This window comes from Gorilla gorilla, chromosome 3 (genome assembly GCF_029281585.2).
Source record: "Gorilla gorilla gorilla isolate KB3781 chromosome 3, NHGRI_mGorGor1-v2.1_pri, whole genome shotgun sequence".
Classification (NCBI taxonomy): domain Eukaryota; kingdom Metazoa; phylum Chordata; class Mammalia; order Primates; family Hominidae; genus Gorilla; species Gorilla gorilla.
The window spans coordinates 187,222,258-187,239,074 of record NC_073227.2 but is presented as its reverse complement, the minus strand read 5'-3'; the positions used below and the strand labels follow the sequence as shown (position 1 = coordinate 187,239,074).

Sequence of the window (16,817 nt, the reverse complement as noted above, 5' to 3'; positions counted from 1 at the left end):
CTTATTACCAGTTTCCCAAAGTAAAATGTAAGTTCTGTGAGAAAACAGACCCTCTCTAGCTAACTCTTGATTACATACTCTCTGACTAGCATATTGTCTAGAACATATTAATAATATTAGAAATAAATTATTAAATAAAGTAATAAATATTTACTTAATCATGAATACAAGACATTTACAATGGCTTTGTTAATAGCCATTTAGGTTTGTCTGTTTGTGTTTGGCAGAGGCTAGTGGGTTGGGAGGGGAGGAGTTAGAAAGTTTTAAAGGAGTTACTTATAATACAAAGATTTTGTAAAAGATCCACAGAAAGAGAGAAAGCAAGACAAGATACTAGAATACATGCTTTGCAATGATCACTGTGGCACTGGTATGGAAATGAATCTTAAGAGATAAGACAGCATATAGAAAACTAACTTGGAGGGTGTTGTCTATGTAATTCAGGACCTAAACAAAGTTAACACCAATGGAATAAAACAAGAGTATAGATTCTAGAAATATTTAAGTAATAGAAATGTAAATTGATAGAGCCATTGTGAAGAATATTCTGGCACATTTGTAGACCAGAAAATATACATTTAGATATATATCACATAGAAATGCTTAACTGCATAATGTACCAGGATATTGTCACAGCATTACATCTGGCAGGAAGGCATTCTAGTCAATGTAGCTGCCCCTGTTTGGCAGAGTAGATAGATTAAATTTGGTGCATGTACGCTATGGAGTATTATGCAACAGTTATAAGCAACACATTAGATGTACAGAAAGAATTATATGCCTTGAACTTAAAAATATAGTGCCTAGTTTAAAAAGTAAGATTAAGAATATAATAGCTAAGATATTTATATTTGCATAATAAAAACACATGCAGGCTGGTCCAAGTGCAGTGATATTTACAACAAATTGATCACAAGTTAACAGATTTATTTGTTCCTCTTCCACTCCTACTATTTCACTTGACTAGCCTTAAAAAATAAACAAATAAACAATAACATCCTATTCTGCAATAAATAAAATATACATATTAAATGCAAGAAGATCAACCTGTCTTATTTCAGGAAAAAAAAAATGCTGTTATTTTTATCAGTATTGCAGCAAATCTATAGATTTTCTTTAGTAGAATTAACATTATTATGTTGAGCTTTCTTAATCAAAAACAGTAAAACAGCTTTTCATTTGTTCAAATGGTTTTATTTGTTCTAATCTTGTCTTAAAGGTAAAAATTTAAAGGCAACAAAAAAGGAGGCATAGAAAAATGATGTTTCAGGGATAGTTTATTTGAACAAACATCTTGCTGCCCTTATAGTGAGAACTATAGGAATACCTATATCCTGGCTTACTAATTTGCTGTTATAAACTTGCCAAATAAATAACTAGAATCATGATGAATAAAATTGTTTCCACTTCTTGCTCTCTGTTCAGAAAAGAAGAAAGGGTTTTGGGAAGGTCCTTCCCTGTGCCTTATTTATGCCTGCCCTTAGATGTTTCTAAGTCTTGTTCCAGAAGTCCCCTTTGAATAAATTCCCTGTAGCCCACAATCAAAGACCATACCAGGCATTCCTGAGCAATCTCATAAATCTTTGACATTCAGTGGCAGCATTACACACTAATAAAGTTTAAATAACTGAAATACATTAAGAGGACCAGGTCTCATTTTCAAGGAGTTTTTAAAACTATAATTTATGCCTAGAAGTCTTTTTTCCCAATTGTTAGCACTTCCCTAAGTGAAACTGCTGATGCAGATCTAGGTTCTTTTCTTCCCCCATATCATTATCTCAGAGATAAAATTGACAGTCACCGTAATCACTCAGGTTAAGTGGCTCCTGTTGTGATTATGCTCCAACTCCCAGTCTCTATTGATTATTGATTGAGTCATCATTTTAAAGATGAATTTTTTTCACTCAAAAGCCTTCTCTAACAATGAGTGTATCCTTCCGGTGACCCTTGAAGCAGTTCATCCCTGGCAGGATGTGGCATTGCACAAATAATTGCTAAACTGTTGCAAACTCTGGTCTTTATGGGACGACTCAACTCTCTAAGCCAAGTGTTAATGATCTTCCACTTACTGAGTTATTCTTTGTTTTTAATTCATTCTGAAAAGATTAATAGAAATTTGCCTTCAAATGCTTAACAGAATTGTCAAATTATTTCTCTGACAAAGTTTCAATTTGTTTTATTGCATGTCGGCATAAAGGAAAATTATAAAATTAGTCTGCTTCCTAAAATACTATCATTTTCATTTATTTGAAAAATTAGAGAAAACTCTTCAAACATTAATTTCCCTGAGTTCGAGTTCCTGAGAGGCAAGATACAAGTTCCTGAGAGGCAAGTTCCTGAAAGGCAAGGCAATGAGACAACTGAGCTGGATTTTAGCTCTGCCCCCTCTAGCTATGAGACTTGGGTCAAGTTAAATCCCACGAATATCTATTTTCTGCTGTGTAAATAGAATAATACTGTCCACCTCACAGAACCATTGTGTGAATTAGCAGCCATAAACACAAGGTGTTTGGCCACAGTAGGCATGTAACAATTGAGAGCGATGGTTATAATTATTTAGACATGCAACGATGGAGTAAAAATAAAGGTCAGGGATTTCAGAGCCTGTCACAGATAGATTAAAATCTTAGCTTTCAGTTACATCAGCCAGAAATTTCACTCTACTGGGACACATTTCCTTCTCAGTATTCCATGATTTGTGTGTGTGCTTTGTTAAAAGAGATTTATTTCTATGTCTTTATTAGTATTTGTGATTGGGAAAAAAGGGGAAAGCCCAAGTTAAGATTCTAACGCATTGCTTTTCTAGGGTTTTTTTATTTTTTTAATTTTTATGGGTACATAGCAGCTGTATGTATTTATGGGTTACCTGTGATGTTTTGACACAGGCACACAATATGTAATAATCACATCAGGGTAAATGGGGTACATCACCTCAAGCATTTAACATTTCTTTGTGTTAGGAACATTCTAATTCCATTCTTTAAGTTATTTTAAAATAACTAAATTATTGTTGACTGTTCTCACCCTGTTGTGCTATCAAATACTAGATCTAATTTATTCTATGTTTTGAACATTTTTTCAATCACAAATATTAATAAAGACATAGAAATAAATCACTTTTAACAAAGCACACAAACAATAGCTCATCATCTGACTGACTGACCACTAACATTAATGACTAAGGTTGTTTATAATTTTTACAATCTCTTCTAAAAGGAGTAGATGGGGTGAAGGTCTTTCTTAATTCCATTTTAATTTCTCATCTTGGAGACTCTTGCAGGTCTTATTCCAATAGACACTACTCACAGATTATCAATATATGTTTCTGGTATATCTAAGCACAAAAGTATCCATTATGCATCCTCTTCCAAGGTTATCAAAATCTTACCTCTGCTTGTGGCTGTGATGTTTTTAATTTCCCATTCCATTGCTTGTGAGTACGAAGTCAACGGTACTTTGAAATACGTACTTTAAAATTATTTTCAAAATCACTTGCAATTTTCCAAATATGGTGGCCAAACCATTCTGATTGGCAGTACATTTACATCATAAAATAATAATATACCCAACAATTTTTACTAAGTATTATGAAAAATACTTAGTAAAAGAAGTATTGTATCTGCCTCCTGCAACAATTAACACTGGCAAAAGATGGGCATAACAAATGATTTCTGAGATATAATAAAGAAAAAGAAAATAGGATTACCTCTAGCATTTCAGTCAAGTCATTTCAGCCAAGATGGATACAAATTTACTACTTTTGTGAATGAATTTGACCAAATTTTGGAATTTCAGATTCAGTCCTATTTTGCACTTGAAAAATACAGTACACATTACCTAATTGTTTAACATTAATTTAAAGTAAATTTTATGATCTGTTGATAATACATAAAAAGGTTATATTTGTGTAGTGAAAAATTTGTGATTTAGAGGAGATATATGCATATGACATGCTGTAAATTAATTTATGTTACATGCAAATACATCAAAAGGAAGAAGTTCTAGTGAAGCAAGCTCTCTACACCACCACATTACAGTCTCAAAGGTAAACTTTACACCGATGTCCTCAACTTATCAGCTCCTTTCTAGATCTATCTACATGTGATGTCTTTTTTCCTTAATTTTTTTGCCCAACTGTTTTCAATGTATATCTTCAACCTGGCTGAATCATGACTAACAAAGCTGGATTTTCTGACACAGGCCAGCAAGTGTTACTGTGTTTATCGTAGCTGGGCACATTAAACCTTGTAATGGCCAAAAGAAGTCTCTTTACACAGCACCGTGCATTTCTATCCAAATGCATTCTCCAAGCTTTTAAGTGAATAAATTCACTCAATGACCTTGCGGATATCGATGGCCATTTTGGACTTAAAATATTTGAGATTGCTTATTTTACTTCAGTTCAAATAACTCCTCAAGCTCAACAACCAATTAAAGCTCATCAAAAATTCTACTTCCATTAGTCACCTCCTGGTTGGGAATACTTTCAAGTCTCAGACCACTTAGTGAAATTATCCATGGTAATTATAATGTCGATAGGCTAAAGAAGATAAATTATTTTAAAGAATATTTTTTCTTTGCATCTAAGGTATACATTGGCTGGATGATACACTAGGGTATTTTATAGTTTATATGGCACTTGCCTACTCTAGGCTTTAGTGAAAGGAAAATTCCTCTATTAATATCTGCTTCAAATATAGAATGTACATTTTCTTCATGTTTTATTTAAAGAAAACGTGTAGCAACTCCATGAAGGACAAACATTTCGGCATAAACAGATTGACAGATATGACCTTTGACTCAACATCAACATTCAACTCTCAGTTGCCCTGCTTATTAACAAACTATTCATTAACAAGCAATCTGTCACTAGACAGTTCCAGAGAGTTTATCTGTCATGATGATGATCTATGGTGTGTTTACCCAAAAGCCTTATTGCTTAGTGTTCCTCAGGGGGACTCCCATTGAAGGCTTTAGTTGCTTTATGGTTGATGCTCCCTTATGGGCTGACATTGCCCTTGTAATCATGGAGAGCTTTTCTTACTGAAGAATAAGCTGCTAGTGATCCTGCCATCACAAGCTCGGCAGGGCTCTCACATGTTCAGCTCGGCCTGTCAGCGTCATGCTTATCCCGGTACTTTTTAATTAGTTTCTGACATGTCCAAGCAGCTGTCTTTCTGGAAGCATTTCAACTACCTACAGTTTTCCCCTTGGCTGACTGTGAGTAACTCAATGCCATGATAAGTATTATAACATATATTAACTATGTCTGATGATTGTAAGTCTTGCTCCAACTTCCGTAATATTTTTAGCAGTCATGCAAATCTGAGCCAATCACATTTCTCTGGAGAGAATTTCCTAGACTTTGCTCATATTCATTAATTTAAATAATTGTCTTCACATACATATAGCAACATTCATGTTAGCAGAGAGTCAAAAGTTAATGGTTGTTCGTCAGTGACTCTTACATTTGATTTTTTTCAGTATTCAAAAATACTCTTATACACCCTTCATTTCTTCCTAAATACCAATACCCTGAATAAAAGAGGAAACTTACAGAGCTCTGCTTTCCTTATTGAACAAATTATTTCTCCTAATTCTTTCACAGGATATGCCCAAGAAGCCAAACTCTCTCTCTTTTAATTCTAATGTTATCTGATTTAGCACTTTTTAAAAAATATGCCATTTATTTATTTATTTTCATGTAAATTTGCAGGATACAACCACGATTTTGTTACATGCACAGATTGCATAGTAGTCAAGTTAGGGCTTTTGGGGTATCCATCTATTAAACATCATTCCCAACTGAATAAAGTTATCTAATAATATTGCTAAAAGGGATTTGGAGTTGGGCTTTCTCCTTACCTCATTTCACTCCATAAACACAAGTAAAACCATAAAGAAAAAAACAGTGGACAGTTAATGACAGGAATAGCAAGAAATGGCTACCTTGATCAATTTCATAACTGATTTTTATATTCTAGTTACTTGTTTTGATCCCTTATATTTTGTTTTTATCATTTTCTTTATAGCAGTATTTTGTCATAGGTACAACATAATTTTTATTCTCTTTTAATTTTCTTCTACTCAATTATATTTTATTCACATTTAAGTGGGGGAAATATCTATCTGCTTTGATTCTACAAGTACTTTTTTGTTGTGCATCTCCAAAATTGAGGTAAGAAACACATTGGACTGTTGTGTATCTCATTCCTCGAGGCAGTTGCCATCAATGTAGGTGTCTAAAACCACTAAATCCCGTATCATAGTTCTATTTTTCTCTTCACCCTTATTAGTTTAATGGTTCCAATATCTCCCAACTATATGAACTTGAATTTTGAGGAACAGGTGGTTTTTGGTTACATAGAGAAATTCTTTGGTGGTAATTACTGAGATTTTGGTGCACCCATCACGAGCAGTGTACACTGCACCCAATGTGTAGTCTTTTATCCCTCGTTCTCCTCCCACCCTTACCCTTACATCTCCAAAATCCATTATATCATTCTTACTCCTTTTTGTCCTGGTAGCTTAGCTCCCACTTACAAAAGAGAACATACAATATTTGGTTTTCCATTTCTGAGTTACTTCACTTAAAATAACCACCTCCAATTCCATCTAGGTTGCTGCAAATGCCATTATTTCATTTCTTTTTATGGCTGAGTAGTATTCCATGGTGTATATATACCCCATTTGCTTTATCCACTTGTGGGTCAATGGGCATTTAGGCTGGTTCCATATTTTTGCAATTACAAATTGTGCTGCTATAAATGCGTGTGTGCAAGCATCTTTTTCATATAATGACTTCTTTTCCTTTGGGTAAATACACAGACATGGGATTGCTGGGTTGAATGGTAGTTCCACTTTTTGTTCTTTAAGGAATCGCCATACTGTTTTTCATAGTGGTTGTACTAGTTTACATTCCCATAAGCAGCTTAAAAGTCTTCCCTTTTCACCACATCCATGCCAGGATCTATTATTTTAAAATTTTTTTTTATTATGGCCATTCTTGCAGGATTAAGTTGGTATCACATTGTAATTTTTATTTGCATTTCCCTGATAATTAATGATGTTGAGTGAGCCTTTTTTCATGTTTATTGGCCACTTATTTGTATACCTTCTTTTGGGAATTGTCTATTCATGTCCTTTGCCCACTTTTTGATGTTATTTTTTTCTTGCTGATTTGTTTGAGTTCATTGTAAATTCTGAATATTAGTACTTTGTCAGAGGTACAGTTTGCAAATATTTTCACCCATTCTGTGTGTAGTCTGTTTTACTCTGCTGATTATTTTGCTGTGCAGGAGCTTTTTTCTTTAATTAAGTCACATCTATTTATCTTTGTTTTTGTTGCATTTGCTTTTGGGTTCTTGGTCATGAAGCCTTTGGTTAAGCCAGTGCCTAGAAGGGTTTTTCCAATGTTATCTTCTAGAATTTTTATGATTTCAGGTCTTAGATTTAAGTCTTTGATCCATCTTGAGTTGATTTTTGTATAAGGTGAAAGAAGGGGGTCCAGTTTCATTCTTCTACATGTGATTTGCCAGTTATTCCAGCACCATTTGATGAATAGGGTGTTCTTTTCCCATTTTCTGTTGCTTTGTCAAAAATCAGTTGACTCAAAGCACTTGGCTTTATTTCTGGATTCTCTATTCTGTTCCACTGGCCTATGCTTGTATCAGTACCATGCTGTGTTGGTAAATATAGCATTGTAGTACAGTTTGAAGTCAGGTAATGTGATGCCTCAAGATTGTTCTTTTCGCTTAGTCTTGCTTTGGCTATGTGAGATCTTTTTTGGTTCCATATGAATTTTAGGATTTTTTTTCTAGTTCTGTGAAAAATGATTTTGGTACATTGATGGGAATTGCATTGAATCTGTAGATTGCGTTTGGCAGTATGGTCATTTTCACTATATTGATTCTACCCATCCATTTGCTTCATTTGAATCATTGATGATTTCTTTCAGCAGTATAGGTTTTCTTTTTCTTTTGTAGAGATGTTTTACCTCCTTTGTTAGTAGATTCCTAAGTATAGCAGGGCTACTGATTTGTGTACATTGATTTTTTTTTATCCTGAAACTTTACTGAACTCATTTATCAAATCTAGGAGCCTCGTGAATGATTCCTTAGGGTTTTATAGGTATACAATCATATCTTGTTGCTGTCTTGGCAAACAGCAACACTTTGACTTCTTCTTCACTGATTTGGATGTCCTTTACTTATTTCTCTTGTCTGATTGCTCTGGCTAGGACTTCCAATACTACGTTGAACAGAAGTGGTGAAAGTGGGAACCTCCTCTTGTTCCAGTTCTCAGGGGGAATGCTTTCCATTTTTCCCTGTTCAATGTAGTATTGGCTGTGGGTTTTTCATATATGGCTTTTATTACCTTGAGGTATGATCCTTCTATGCCAATTTTGCTGAGGGTTTTAATTATAAAGTGATGCTGGATTTTGTCAAATGCTTTTTCTGTGTCTGCTGAGATGATCATATGATTTTTCTAAAACTCTGTTTATGTGATGTATCACATTTACTGACTTGTGTGTCTTAAAGCAACCCTGCTTCCCTGGTATGAAACTCATTTAATCATGGTGTATTATCTTCTTGATGTGCTGTTGGATTTGGTTGGCTAATATTGTGTTGAGGATTTTTTCATCTATGTTCATCAAGGACATTGGTCTGTTGTTTTCATTGTTGTTGTGCCCTCTCCTGGTTTTAGAATTAGGGTTTTATTGACTTTATAGAATGATTTAGAGAGGATTCCTTCTTTCTCTATCTTTTGGAATCGTTTCACTAAGATTAGTAGCAATTCTTCTTTGAAAGTTGAGCTGTGAATCCATCTGGTCCTGCACTTTATTTGTTGGCAAATTTTTAATTACTGTTTCAATCTCACCACTTGTTACTGGTCTGTACAAAGTTTCTATTTCTTCCTTATTTAATCTGGGAAGGTTGTATATTTCCAAGAATTTTTTCATCTTATCCAGATTTTCTAGTTTGTGTGCATAAAGGTGTTCATAGTAGCCTTGGATAATCTTTTGTATTCCTGGGGTATCAGTTGTAATATCTCCTGTTTCATTTCTAATTGAGCTTAACTGAATCTTCTCTCTTCTTTTCTTGGATAATCTCACTAACAGTCTATCAATTTTATCTTTTCAAAAAGCTAGCTTTTTGTTTCATCTATATTTTGTACTTTTTATTGTTGTTTTGATTTCATTTAGTTCTGCTCTGATTTTTTTTAATTTCTTTTCTTCTGCTGGGTTTGGGTTTGGCTTGTTCTTACTTCTCTACTTCCTTGAGGTGTGACCTTAGATCATCTATTTGTGCTCTTTCAGTCTTATTGATGTAGGCATTTAATGCTATGAACTCTCCTCTCAGCACCACTTTTGCTATATCCCATAGGTTTTGATAAGTTGTGTCTCTATTGTCATTCAGCCCAAAAAGTTTTTAAATTTCCATCTCGATTTCATTGTTGACCCAAAGATCATTCAAGTGCAGATCATTTAATTTCCAGGTATTTGTGAGGTTTGGGGGGTTCCTATTAAATTTAATTTCCAGTTTTATTTCACTGTTGTCTGAGAGGATATTTGACATAACTTTGATTTTCTTAAATTTGAGACTTATTTTGTGACCTATCATATGATCTATCGTGGAAAATGTTCCATGTACTGAAGAAAAGAATGTATATTCTGCAGTTGTTTGGTAGAATGTTCTGTAAATATCTGTTAAGTTTATTTGTTGTAGGGTATAGTTTAAGTCCATGGTTTCTTTTTGACTTTCTGTCTTGATGACCTGTCTAGTGCTGTCAGTGGAGCATTGAAGGTCCCCACTATTATCATGTTGCCATCTATCTCATTTCTTAGGTTTTTTTTTTTTTTTTTTTTGAGACTAAGTCTTGGCCTTGTTGCTGGAGTGCAAGGGTGTGATCTTGGCTCACTGCAAACTCCATCTTCCGAGTTCAATTGATTTTCCTGCCTCAGCCTCCTGACTAGCTGGGATTACAGGGGCCTGCCACCACGCCCAGCTAATATTTGTATTTTTAGTAGAGATGGGGTTTCACCGTGTTAGCCAGGCTGGTCTCGAACTCCTGACCTCAGGTGATCCCCCCAGCTTGGCCGTCCAAAGTGCTGGGATTACAGGCATGAGCCACTGTGCCCGGCCCATCTTTGTCTTTTTTTACTGTTGTTGCTTTAAAGTCTGTTTTGCCTGCTACAAGAATAGCTACTGCTGCTTGCTTTTGCTTTCCATTTGAGCAGAATATCTTTCTCCATCCCTTTTCCTTAGGTTTACGTGAATCCTTATGTGTTAGCTGAGTCTCTTAAAGACAGAAGATACTTGGTTGATGGATTTTTATCCATTCTGCCATTCTGCATCTTTTCAAGCAGAATGAGACATGAGTTCAAGTTAGTATTGAGATATGAGGTATTGTTCTATTCATCATGTTAGTTGTCGCCTTCATACTTTTCTTTTTCATTGTGTTATTGTTTTATAGGCTCTGTGAGATATATGCTTTAAGGATATTCTATTTTGGCATATTTCAAGGTTTTGTGTCTATATTTGGAACTCCTTTCAGCATTTCTTGTAGTGTTATAGCAGTAACATTTGTTTGTCTGAAAAAGACTTTATCTTTCTTCTGTTTATAAAAGCTTGGTTTCACTGAATACAAAATCCTTGGCTGACAATTTTGTTTCAGCCATCTTCATTCTGAAGATGAGACCCCAATCCCTTCTGGCTTCTAAGGTTTCTGCCGAGAAGTCTGCTGTTAATCTGATAGGTTTTCCTTTATAGGTTACCTGATGCTTTGTCTCACAGCTCCTAAGACACTTTCCTTTGTCTCAACTTTAAATAACCCGATGAATATGTGCCTAGGTGATGATCGTTTTGCAATGAATTTTCCAGCAATTCTTTGAGCTTCTCATATTTGGATGTCTAGATCTCTAGCAAGGCCAGGGACGTTTTCCTCAATTATTCCCTCAAATAAGTTTTCCAAGAACACCAGTTATTCTTAGTTTTGGCTGTTTAACATAATCCCTTTTTTTTTTTTTTTTTTTTTTTTTTTTGAGACGGAGTCTGGCTCTGTCGCCCAGGCTGGAGTGCAGTGGCGCAATCTCAGCTCACTGCAAGCTCCGCCTCCTGGGTTCACGCCATTCTCCTGCCTCAGCCTCCCGAGTAGCTGGGACTACAGGCGCCCGCCACCACGCCCGGCTAATGTTTTGTATTTTTAGTAGAGACGGGGTTTCACCATGTTAGCAAGGATGGTCTCGATCTCCTGACCTCGTGATCCGCCCGCCTCGGCCTCCCAAAGTGCTGGGATTACAGGCGTGAGCCACCGCGCCCGGCCCATAATCCCTAATTTTTAACATAATCCTTAATTTCTTAGAGGCTTTGTTCATTTTTTGAAATTATTTTTGTTTGTCTTTGTCTGATTAGGTTAATTCCAAAGTCTTGTCTTCAAACTCTGGAGTTCTTTCTTTGTCTTGTTTCAGTCTATTGTTGACACTGTTGGCTGGACACAGTGGTTAATGCCTGCAATCCCAGCACTTTGGGAGGCCAAGTGGGGCAGAGGACTTGAGACCAAGAGTTCAAACACCAGCCTGGGCAACAAACCTCTTCTCCACTAAAAATACAAAACTTAGCTGGGCTGGTGGTCTCAGCTACTTGGGAGGCTGAGGCATGAGAACATCTTGAACCTAGGAGGCAGAGGTTGCAGTGAGCCAAGATTGTGCCACTGGACTACAGCCTGGGCAACAGAGGAAGACTGTCTCAAAAAAGAAAAAGAAAAAAGAGAAAAAAGAAACTGTTTACTAAACTTTGTAGTTCTATAAGTTTGTCTTTCATTTCAAGAATTTGTGATTTTTTTTCGTTATGATATCTATTTCTCTGGATAATTTTTATCTATATCCTGTATTGATTTTTACATTTCTTTAAGTTGTTTTTTGCCTTTCTCAGCTATCTCCTTGAGTAGCTTAATAATCAACCTTATGAATTATTTATCTGGCACTTCAGAGATTTCTGCTTGATTTGGATCCATTGCTGGGGAGCTGGTGTGATCTATTGGGGATGTTATAGAAACTTGTTTTGTCATATTACCAGAATCACTTTTCTGGTTCGTTCTAATTTGGGTAGACTAACTCAGTGGAGAGGTCTGAAACTCAAGGGATGCTGTTCACAGTCTCATGTCCCATGGGTTGATCCCTTGATCAAGGCCATGAACTATGCCTGCTGAGAAAGCAAGCACGGCTTTTGGCTTTTAGACCTCACCTCTTTCCGTCTGCCCTCTCTGTCAGTGGCAACTTCTGAGCTCCTGTACTAGCTTGCTCATATCCATAGCAGCTCCCACTTGTCCCCCAGACATTGCTCAAGAAAATTGATGCCTAGTCAAAAGCACTACCAGTTTTATTTGGGAGCTTCCTTTGCCCAGCAACCCCTCTGCAATTCCACTGGCGACCTTTCTCAATGGCCCCTGTGAGATATAGTTAGAGGTTGCTTCCCACAGCTCAAGCTGGAGACTGGGAATGTATTCAAGGCACTTCCCACTGCTACTTTTACTTTTATATTTCTTGGGACTCCCTAAACCCACTTCATCTCTAGGCAAGGTTAAACCTTTCTTTTGTGATCTGGATTTTCAGATTCCGCAGTGCAGATGTGTGTTCCGTGGTAGGTTTTCTGCTTCTCACACTTTGGAAACTCGTAATTTTTTACCCATCACAGAATTTGCAGCAGTGTGCTGTTTATTTCAAAGGATCTGTGAATTCTTTTGGTTTTCCTGGTACATTCCTGTGGTGGTTCTTGGAGCGAAATATCAGGGTGTGAGTCTCCACATGCTATTCTGTTCATCCATGTGGGAGCTACATGTTTGCTGTCTCCTATCCACCATCTCCCCCCTACTCATTCCTTTTAAACATTTTAAATAGTGGTAATAGCATTACATTATATATGAGTAACTAAGGGGTAAATACATAAAATGAATTTAACATAGTATTCTAAGTGTTAAAAGCCAAAATAGGATTACAGCTGCTGGATTTCTCACTCTGAAATGCAAAATAGTGGAGGTTATGCAGGTTACCAAGAAATATAGGGTTTACCCCAGAGATCTAAATATGAAGTCAAGTTAAATTTTCTGTTTCAAATACTGTTCAGATTTGTCCTGCAGGGAGTTCCTTTATTTAATTTTTGCTTTGTAATCAACACATTTTAACTTTTAGCCATATCTCACCTACATAGAGTACTATGTGCATTCTTAACAGAAAAAGGTTGTTGTATATTAAATAATCAAGCTTTAACAGCTATTTGGAAAATTTAATGCAAATTCATGTTTCATTTGAGGGTTTATAGTGAAGCTAAAATTCATTTTGGCAATTTCTATCCCAAAATTTGTTTATGGCATACTAGTTTTCCTCCTGTATACAAAGAATAGTTAATACCTGAATTTTAATAAATTTATAATAGAGCATTTGGAAAATAAAAAGAAAATGTAAAGCTCTGTGACCCCAACAAAACATAAATACTGCCATCAACTTTGTGACTGATATTGCATGTCTTTTTCTACACTCACCTCACTTTATTATGGTATGCATAATATATAGACACATCTCTACTTGTACCGAAGCACGATGAAATAACATTTTGTAATTATCTTCACATTTAACAGTTTGTCAACATACCATGCATATTTCCTTTGTTAGTGTTAATTCTAATTACTTTATTATCATTATGTCATTAATTACACTTATATATTTTAATAAGCCATATACAAAATAATTAAATGTTATTATATATTATGTATTAATCTACCACCAATATGTTCGTGGCTGCCAATTCCCTGTCACATGGATTTATTTATTCAATCTCCTAGTTAACTTTTTTCACAATACAAGCAATACTATTATAAGCATTCTATATAAAGGAAAGAGTATGTAAGACTATATTTTTCAATAATGAATGATTAGAAATGAAATATATGGGTCAAATTGCACACATATTTAAATGGGATGGAATAAATTTCTCCATTGAAATGATTTACAAATTTATTATGCCACCAGTAGTGTAATAGGGGTTCCACTTTTCCCAACATTTGTGACGGCAGCGACCAAACATTTTATTCCCTCTCCTTATTTCATCATATAGAGAGCAGCTAATTCTCTTTTTGAATGACAGTGGCAGAACCAAAAATAAATATTTATTTAGAACATTCCAATGTTATTAGATTCTGAGGCCATAGGTACATTGGAAATGATTAAGAACTTTATAATATTTAATTTTCAAAATATAATAATTATACATATACATTTTTGATAATAGAAAAATAAGTGATATGACTGTATGTCATATTATTAACAAAAAAAAGTTTGTGTCTTGTTTTTTTTTTTCCATTCATCCATGTGAAAGGCAGGGCACTCAGGTCACTGGGTTTTTGACATGTTTTACAAATAGTCATTGTATGCCTTGTTTATTCCAAGGGTTCCCTCAGGAAATATAAAATTCAACTTTTGGTCACTTCGGTTTCTGATTCCCTTACAGATTGAATGCAAACAATATTAGCATACATATTACAGTTAAATTCTTCTGAGCTGATTTATTTGTGTTTCATCAAATACATTGGAGTTATTAAATATAAAAGTCACAAAAAGAAAGCTAAACTCAGCTCTCTATTTTTATTAATATACTTTTATATATTCAGAAAGCTATACCAATATTTCAAGAACTCATATCTATTTAGTGCATAAAAAACAATAACATGAGAAAAAGTAATGATAGATAAAGACAATTTTTTCATAACAAATCCTTGTTTTGAAATGGTATGTTAAAAAAGATAAATCAGTAAGGAATTTGATTAATTCACTCTATTGTAACCTTATATCTTAATTTTATTCCATTTTTCTTTTCTCTATTTTTTTCCTTTCTTTTTAACATTTGACTTTTGCTATAGAATAATGATTTAGTTAAGCATTCCTTGGAATAAATAATAACTCCTCTCCTTCATCCAATAAGCTCATAATAAATATTTGTTAAGTGAATGAATGAATAATACAATTGATATTTCCTTTATTTTATTTAATTCATATCATTCATGACAGTTTACAGGCAGGATTTAAATTAAGTGAGAAAACATAGAGTATTAATTTCATATAAAATAGAAGTAGGAAATGTAACTTCAGATGACAGAGAAAAATTGGATTCCAAATTATTATATAAAATACTATCTTATTTCATAGAATCACTAGGGAATTTGTTCTCAACAATATGACAGGAATTTTTCTACAAAATTAATCAAAGCAAAAGAAAGTGCCAAGCAAGAAATCATTACAGGTTAGAATAAAAGAATTGCAAATGATCGGAAAGCTGTAGCATGTAGGAGATTATTACCAAAGATTTGCCAACAAATCAAATAATCTTTGAAGAAAGTAAAAATAACTTTTTTTATGTTCAGATTAAAAAAGACAATACTAAAAAATCACTAATATTTAAGTTAAATTTCTGATTAATGTCAAAATTAAGCATGTTTTATTTTAAAAATCATTATTAACTGAAGTAACTTTTTAAATATAAGCATCCTTGAGTTATACAGAATAATAGATTATTTAAAGATACAAGGTAAAATATAAAATAGGTTGAAAATCCAAAATTGTTACCTTGGATAACATTTTAATATTGTAAGATAACATCTTGATATTCATTTATAGAATGAACACTCTTTTATTGTCACTCCACAGTTCACAGTTTAGTGATTTTTACAGTCTGTGCGGAAAACAGAAAAACTATAAGTGAAAAATCCTAGGGGCAGAAGTGTCCTTTCTGTACTAAGGTAACCTGATTCAAACAATACAGTAGCATAAGAAACTGTATGCTTTGCAAACAGGGCTGGCTTCATAAGCATATGACAGGCTCAAAATAGCCAGTACTTAGCTCAATGGGCTTCTGTAGCTTTCTCGAGATCATTATTTTATGTTTGAATTTGTGCCTTGTGTATGTGAAGTTTGGTGGGACAATTGAGCATGTACCCATGTGAGGAGAGGAGCTTTGTATAATGCCCATGTATGCCATTCCTTGCCACCCTTCTCACATAGGGCTTGCCATGTCTCCCGAGCATAGAATCCTGATGGACCTATGATGTGTTCCCAACTGACTTCAACAAGACTCAAAGCAAGCACAAGGTAAATATAGCCAGGTCTATGACTGAAGTGCTGGTTGCTGATAGTCCCAAGGGGCCAAATTTTCCACTGGAACTAGAACTTGAACTCAGAAAGATGGTGGCATTCTGAGAAATATCAATGACCAAGGAACCCTATCATATGCTTTTTTACTTGTGATACTTCCCTGAATTAGCTAATCTCTTAAAACAAATTCATGACGTACATGGAACACCCCATAGTACCTTTACCTTTTGGTCCTTCATTACTCACCAGCAAGGTAAAGGCAGAAAATTTTGGTAAAATGTACACGTATCAGGAAGTAGAATAAAATCGATTGAGTTAAATTTGTGTGAGATTTTTACTCTTCTAATAAGAATGGAATACAGAAGGATACATGAGCCACAAAATACGAAGTATAATAATTTAGTAATTCCACAAATTAGGTAAATGACCTCATATTTGCATTAGACACTGACATTGCAAAATAGAAAGATGAAGGATAAAATTAACGTTAACAATTTAAAACTATGTTTTTAACTTATGTCATTAGATAGAAAATGCTACAAATGCCATGACAAGTAGAGAAAGAGCAGCCATGGGAAATAGAAAAAAGTCATTTTATATTTTAGTACACTATAAAATATTTTATATCTGATTTTGAAATAAGGGGTCTCACATTCTTTATTTTGCATTAGATTTG

General features: G+C 34.5%; 1 long non-coding RNA gene across 1 annotated transcript in view; it reads left to right on the top strand.

The window, feature by feature from the left end:
• Positions 1-16,817, top strand: part of LOC129532986 (uncharacterized) — a 110,389-nt gene that overhangs the window by 74,588 nt on the left and 18,984 nt on the right. Inside the window, exon 3 of the long non-coding RNA XR_008678976.2 lies at positions 16,052-16,138. This is a non-coding gene — a long non-coding RNA (uncharacterized lncRNA). The remainder of the gene's footprint in view (positions 1-16,051; positions 16,139-16,817) is intronic.